Raw genomic sequence first — 6,000 nt, 5'->3', positions numbered from 1 at the left:
GTTCTAAATTATAAAATGTTTTAATCTAGATAATTAATAAAAATAATTGTTGTTGGGATGTGACATTACTACGCTAATAGGGTGTTTGGTTTGAGGAATAAGCTAGTCTATCATCTTCTCACTTATTACTTTTGTGTTTGGTTTGTGTAATGGAATGAGTTGATCTCCTTATCCCTCATAATTAGTTAGTTAGTACTAACATGAGGAATAAGGTCACCCTACCAAAATTTGAAAAATAAACTCATGATACATCCATCAACTTGGATGGAGTCATTCCTCAAACCAAACAACCCCTAAGAGTAGGCTTGTGACCATCGAAAGATCCGATACGGGACAACAGTGCTAAATTCGAGTCATTGTTGTACCTGTCGTGATGTTCAGTTCGGAGACGGACCACCAACACCAAGCTTAAAGTCCACCTCAACAAAGCTTCAAAGTGAGGCTAGGGGAATGCCTTGTGTTCAATGACTACTATCTTCCAATGCTTATGGAGGTGTACCCCATTAAACTTCATGTGTATCATAGGTAGGAGTCGACCAGCAACAACAGTGCCATGTTCCATGAAGGGGTTGTCATACTCGATCAGCTAGAGAGTTTTGTAGGCAATGCCAAAAAAGGGAGGTTCAATCTAATTTAGCCCTAGCCCAACCTAAGGTAGCGGAGGGCTGGACTAGACAAGTCGCCTTGCCGCCTATGACGTGACGTAAAATTAGAATTGTTGAAGCTAGTGTGAGAGGCCACCGCTCCGTTGACTAGGTGCGCTGACGAAGCCATGTCAATGTAGCACATCAAAGCACACCATGCCTCTACCTGGCGCACCAAAATATCTTCGTGGCGTGACACCATGATACCAAGAGTACTAAATCTTTACTACTCTATAAGACAGTATCGTAGACGTCACACCGTGCACCACGGTTCTGCCCGCGCCTCCGCTCCACCTCGCGCCCTTGCTGATGTGTACCTTCCATTGGCGCTCCCGCAATCCCAGGAAATCCTCCGTCGACGCCCCGCCATCATCGCCCCCCGCGCCGTCCTCATGCCCTCGCCCCTAACCTCGCGCACCTTCCTTCGGCTTCGCCCCCATCCCCACCACGCCCTGCCTCTATGACCCCCGCGCCCACCCCGCTGCGCCGGCAATCTCGCTTCATCACCCCGCGCCCCACCCCCGTTCCATCCCCCAATCTCGCTCCGTGACCGCCAATCTCATGGAGGCAGTACTGACGGGGAAGGGTGAGGCGGAGAGGAAGAAGAGATCCAGAGACGAGCGAGCGTCGAGGCCGGCGCCACCCGACCCGTCCCGTCGATCCCCATCAGTACTGCCTCCGTGACCTCCTTGCGCACCTCTCCGCCTCCTCCTCGACGACCACCACCGCGGGCTCTTCAAATCGCAGCTGGAGGCACCCTGCACAACGCAAGATGGAGGCAGCGGCCGATCAGCAGCAGCAGTGCCAGGACTTCCTCATCCGCTCCAAGGGCCAGCGCCTCGGCCCCGCCGCCTTCCCCTACTCCCCCACCGGCTCCCTCCCAGGCTCGCCCTCCGCCGCTAGCAAGTGCCTCAGCTTCCTGCTGCAGCAACAACAGCAGCAACACGACAGGTAGAGCAGCCGCCTTTACAAGTTCTGACCCCGAAACTCGAATCATTCGCACCAAAGCTCCAGCCTTTTTCGTCTGTGTGCATGCAGAGCCGCGGCGGCCGCGTCTCTGATGCTGGGCGGCAGCGACGAGGCGCACAAGTTCATGGCCCGACCGCGCCTGGACCGTGCCGACTTCGCCAGCCTGATGATCTACTACTATTATAATCCTACCGTAGGCGTCCACACCGGCGGCGCGGTGCACGTTCTGCCTCCCACCACCCGCCCCGCCCACGGCCGCATCCCTCCCGCGGCAGCACCATCAACGACCGCATCCAGTCCCTCCCGCATCAACAGCGTCGCAGTTCGCACAATCCATGGTCCACAGTTCGCATCCCAGTTCGCGCAATCCATGGTCCACAGTTTTCGCTTAATCCCCAGCCGCATCCCAGTTCCATCCTGCGGCGCAATCCATTGACTCCCTGCCGCATCCCAGTTCCATCCCGGCCGTATCCCAGGAACGCGCCCGTGTTCTCCAGGAGCAACAGCACGAGTAATGGCACCGCGTAGGAGGCGGCGGGGGCTGGGGAGGAGCTGCCCAGTCCCGTGAACGGCGGCGCGGCGCCGTTCTTTCCTCGTCAGGCCGGAGACGCGCTCCTGGACGACTTGCAGCTGCAGGAGCAGCTCGCGTTCCTCAACGAGGGCGGCGGGTACCCGGCCCACCAGCTCCAGGGGTTCGACGGCGTGGAGTGCCGGAGCCCCGACCCCGGTGATGCCGATGGGATGTTCGCGTTCGGCCTCGGGTGGCACAACGGGGGCCAGCGCACCGCAGGAGCTCGTCAGTCAACGAGCTCTGCCTTATGGCGTCCGTGCATGCACGCATGCAGTTGCTCGGGTTAATTGATCTGCTGTTCTCGGCTCGCAGGAAGCAGCAGCAAGGGGACTTCTCCGGCTGCACGACGCCCACTGGCGGGCTGGACGCCCGAGATCCCTTTGATCTGCACCAACTCGGTAAAAGAAGACCCCCAACGATGTTCTCTTCATCTTTGGTTGGTTGTGTTCTCCAGTCGCTGATACCTGGGTATGGTTTTGGTTTTGTTGTGGTGATTGTCAGACGCGAGGATGCTGCAGCATTCGAACAGCGCCAACGAGCTGCTCTTGCGCCGGAAGCTGGAGGAGGAGCAGCAGGCTGCCGAACTTCAGCACGCCATTGAGCTCCAGAGCCGCCGCCTCATGGGTCTCCAGCTGCTCGACCTCAAGGCTCGCGCAGCTGCGACAGCAGCAGCGGCATCGGCACTGCCAACACCAGTTGCCAATGCCTTCGCGTCCAGCCATCCTTTGAGCACCATGGCAGTTGAGTCGCCACTAGAGTCCGGTATGTGTCGTGGAGGAGGAGCACGCGTTCGTTGGTCACTTCGGTAAACCAAACCATATCTCAAATATTACTGATCAATGTGATTCCTTGGCCGCTGACAGGAGAGCAGCTCAAGCAAAGATGCTGGACAGCAAGAGCTTGGTCCATCCATAACACCATTAGGGCTTCGGTTGGAGGTTCAATCAATATACTTCTTGTTTTTATTATGATTGTGTTCTGATTTTCTTGAATTCTAGTTGTTCCCTACAAAATCATAACCTTGTTTTGGTGCAGTATATGATATGTGAAGCATCAAAGAAGTCATCTCAGCTTGTTGATTTCCTTGTGCAGAATAGTGGGAAGAAAATAATGGTGCAAGTACATGATGACCTGAAATTTATGTTTGGCTACTTATTCTTAGTTGTATGTAGCATTGTGCTAACTTTTGAATCTTCCTATCGTGATTAATTGCCGATATTTTGCAACATGTGATTGTGTAGATTACTGGGTTGTTGTTCTTCCACTAATTAACTCGCTTAAAGGTTCTCCAATAATTGCTTACCATGGGAAGATGAAACAGGTGGTAGAGCAAAGCACTTTTTTCATGCTTTCCCTGTCCAAAAATACGAGACACATTTTGACTGTCTAGAAGTGAGTTTGACTGGAAATTTCTCTTTGAATATTTTAGTAATAGTTCTAAAATCACGATAATAAGAATGTACATTTGAATATGAATCCAATTATATCAATTTTCAGTCACATATTATTCTTATATTAATTTGTTGGTCAAACACGAATTTGGACAATCAAAACATGCCCTGCATTTCTGGACGGAGTAAGTAAAATTTTCCATTTAATATTTTTCTAGAGTAATAGGGCATAGTCTTTGCCTTACCAAAGCAAAGACCAAGTCACATTATAGTATTTGGATGTGATACAAGTGGTGTTCTAATGACTTCCTTCCCAGTGGTTTTCTTCATATTGATTTCATCTATCCTTTTTTTCCTAATACGCAGAGCCTTCGAGAGAAAGCTTTGGCATCATTTTCTGCTCTTTCAAGTTGCTTTTATTAGTCAATCACAAGGGCACCTTCATTGTATCAGTGAATTGGTTAAAGGTAGCGATTTCAGCTTCCCTGGTCTATCCATCTGGGTTCTCGAGGACTACGACTAAGTAAGAGTGGGTTCTGAAGCATAGTCTAAGCTTTTAGCAGCTGGTCGAAGGAATCGATGCTCCATTTTTTACTATAATATTGTTGGCTTTCATTTAGATTGCAATCTAATTTATTTTGTTCATTGCTCAGACTAGAAACTGAGATCATACAACTCCACCGATAATGGTAGAAAAGAGAAGGTGATCAATACCATTTTATCACTACCTGCATTGTTTTGATACAGGGACTCAGCATTGTACATATTAAAGTCTTCACGAGCACAACAAAACTGAAGGGAATACCACCCAAATCATGTAAGTGTTGAATCAAGTTTCAGCATAGTTCATTATAATATTTGTGCCAGGATGCTGCTGGTCTAAGCTACTGCTGCAGGTTCAGTTTGCTGAACTACAGGTGACCTTCTTGTACATATTAAAGTCTTGTTACTGTCGGATTCTGTGTCTGCGAAGCCGCTTGGGCTACTGGTCGCCTAGGTGCAGCAACATGGCGAGCTCTTCCTCTGACGAATTGTTCAGGTTCGCAATTTGCCTTGGAGCACCCTGGTCATCACGCACAGGGGACCTGCCCACAAAGTTTGAGATGAACTGGCGCTCTTCCACATCGATCCCAGATGCCTCCTCCCCTTCAGAGGCTGAAACGTCGTGCCGACGCAGCTGCTCAATCTTGATCCCCAGAGGCTCGACGATCTCCTACACTTCTTCTAGGACGGGAGCTGCTGCTGTCGACGACTCCCCAGCAGCAGAATTAGCTGCAGCCACCAACGCGCCTTTGCTGCTGCACGACATCTTTATCGAGGATAAATTATGTCATGGAACAAAAAGCAATAGAAGCGTACATCACAGTGGATTTTCCAGTATCTGAAAAGGGATGAAAAAACGAGTAAAACACATATATAATTGAAAGCAAGGAAAATGCCGAACCTTTGAGTGATTCGCTGGTTATGATAAGATCAAGTTCAAGACGATCCAGAAGGCGGCCAAGATCAACTCCACTGGTCCAATTTTGAGGGCCATGGTCACACCTAAGCTTTAGCCTCCCACGGTTTGCTGTGGCACCCCACATTATCCCGATGGGACGCGCCGACGCGGCTTCTCACTGTCTTGGCCAGTCAGGATAATGAGGCTTCCACTATCACCTTCTAGATCAAATGTTTGGCGGTTCTCACCGACGACAAGGAGGTCAGTGAAGAAGCTTATTCCTTTCTTGTCATTGTACTCAAGGGCATAAGCCATCACAGTTCCAGTTGTGTGGCCAGAACTTCTGCCGATTTTGCATACTCGCCTCCCTATTAAGTGGACACTGCAGATCTATAACCTTAAAATTTAGACATATCCAGTAGAGTCAGTTACCAAAAGATATTTATGTAGGATCCCTTTCATAGAAGATTATATCCTGTAGATCAAGTAGAAAGAATCAGGATGACTCCACACTAATGTGTCCCACATTGCAGATTCACATCCAGTCACTGATTAAGAAGCAACTTTAAACAAGCAAAATGTGTACTTAAAATTTCTCGCTCTGCTAATGGCGAAACAAGCGAAATATCTGCTCCTTTAAAATTGAGAGAAGCGTTGACAGTCTCGCTCAAATTCCCCCCTTCAGTTTCAGAACGAACAACGTTGAAAAACACTTGCAGTACAAAATAAAAAGAGCCTGAAGCGTTGACAGTCTGCATTGTGCATAAATTCCCCCCTTTAATTGCAGAACGAACAACACTTAAAAACATTTGCAGTACAAAAAATAAAAAGAGCCTGTACTTAAGTGCTTGCCTCTTTATTAATTAAGGATGCAACGGTATAATCCTATAGAACAGATCCTGTTCAAGTAAGGTCATAGTGTGAGGCTCCGGAGCTGAACATTTAAGCCGGCTTCTGCTCAATCGAGCAACCGAGGTGGAATTA

At 49.3% G+C, this 6,000-nt stretch overlaps 1 long non-coding RNA gene and 1 pseudogene across 1 annotated transcript; one reads left to right on the top strand and one right to left on the bottom strand.

The window, feature by feature from the left end:
- The first annotated feature begins 2,495 nt into the window (after positions 1–2,495).
- LOC111590290 (uncharacterized) lies at positions 2,496–4,098 on the top strand. The gene is made up of 4 exons (XR_002749386.2): positions 2,496–2,582; positions 2,686–3,122; positions 3,220–3,505; positions 3,942–4,098. It is a non-coding gene; the product is annotated as an uncharacterized lncRNA (long non-coding RNA).
- Positions 4,099–5,829: 1,731 nt separating this feature from the next.
- LOC111590393 (uncharacterized) lies at positions 5,830–5,933 on the bottom strand (annotated as a pseudogene).
- Positions 5,934–6,000: the final 67 nt, after the last annotated feature.

Source organism: Zea mays, chromosome 10 (genome assembly GCF_902167145.1).
Source record: "Zea mays cultivar B73 chromosome 10, Zm-B73-REFERENCE-NAM-5.0, whole genome shotgun sequence".
NCBI lineage: Eukaryota > Viridiplantae > Streptophyta > Magnoliopsida > Poales > Poaceae > Zea > Zea mays.
The sequence above is the reverse complement of the archived record's forward strand: the minus strand, read 5'-3'. Positions and strand labels throughout refer to the sequence as shown.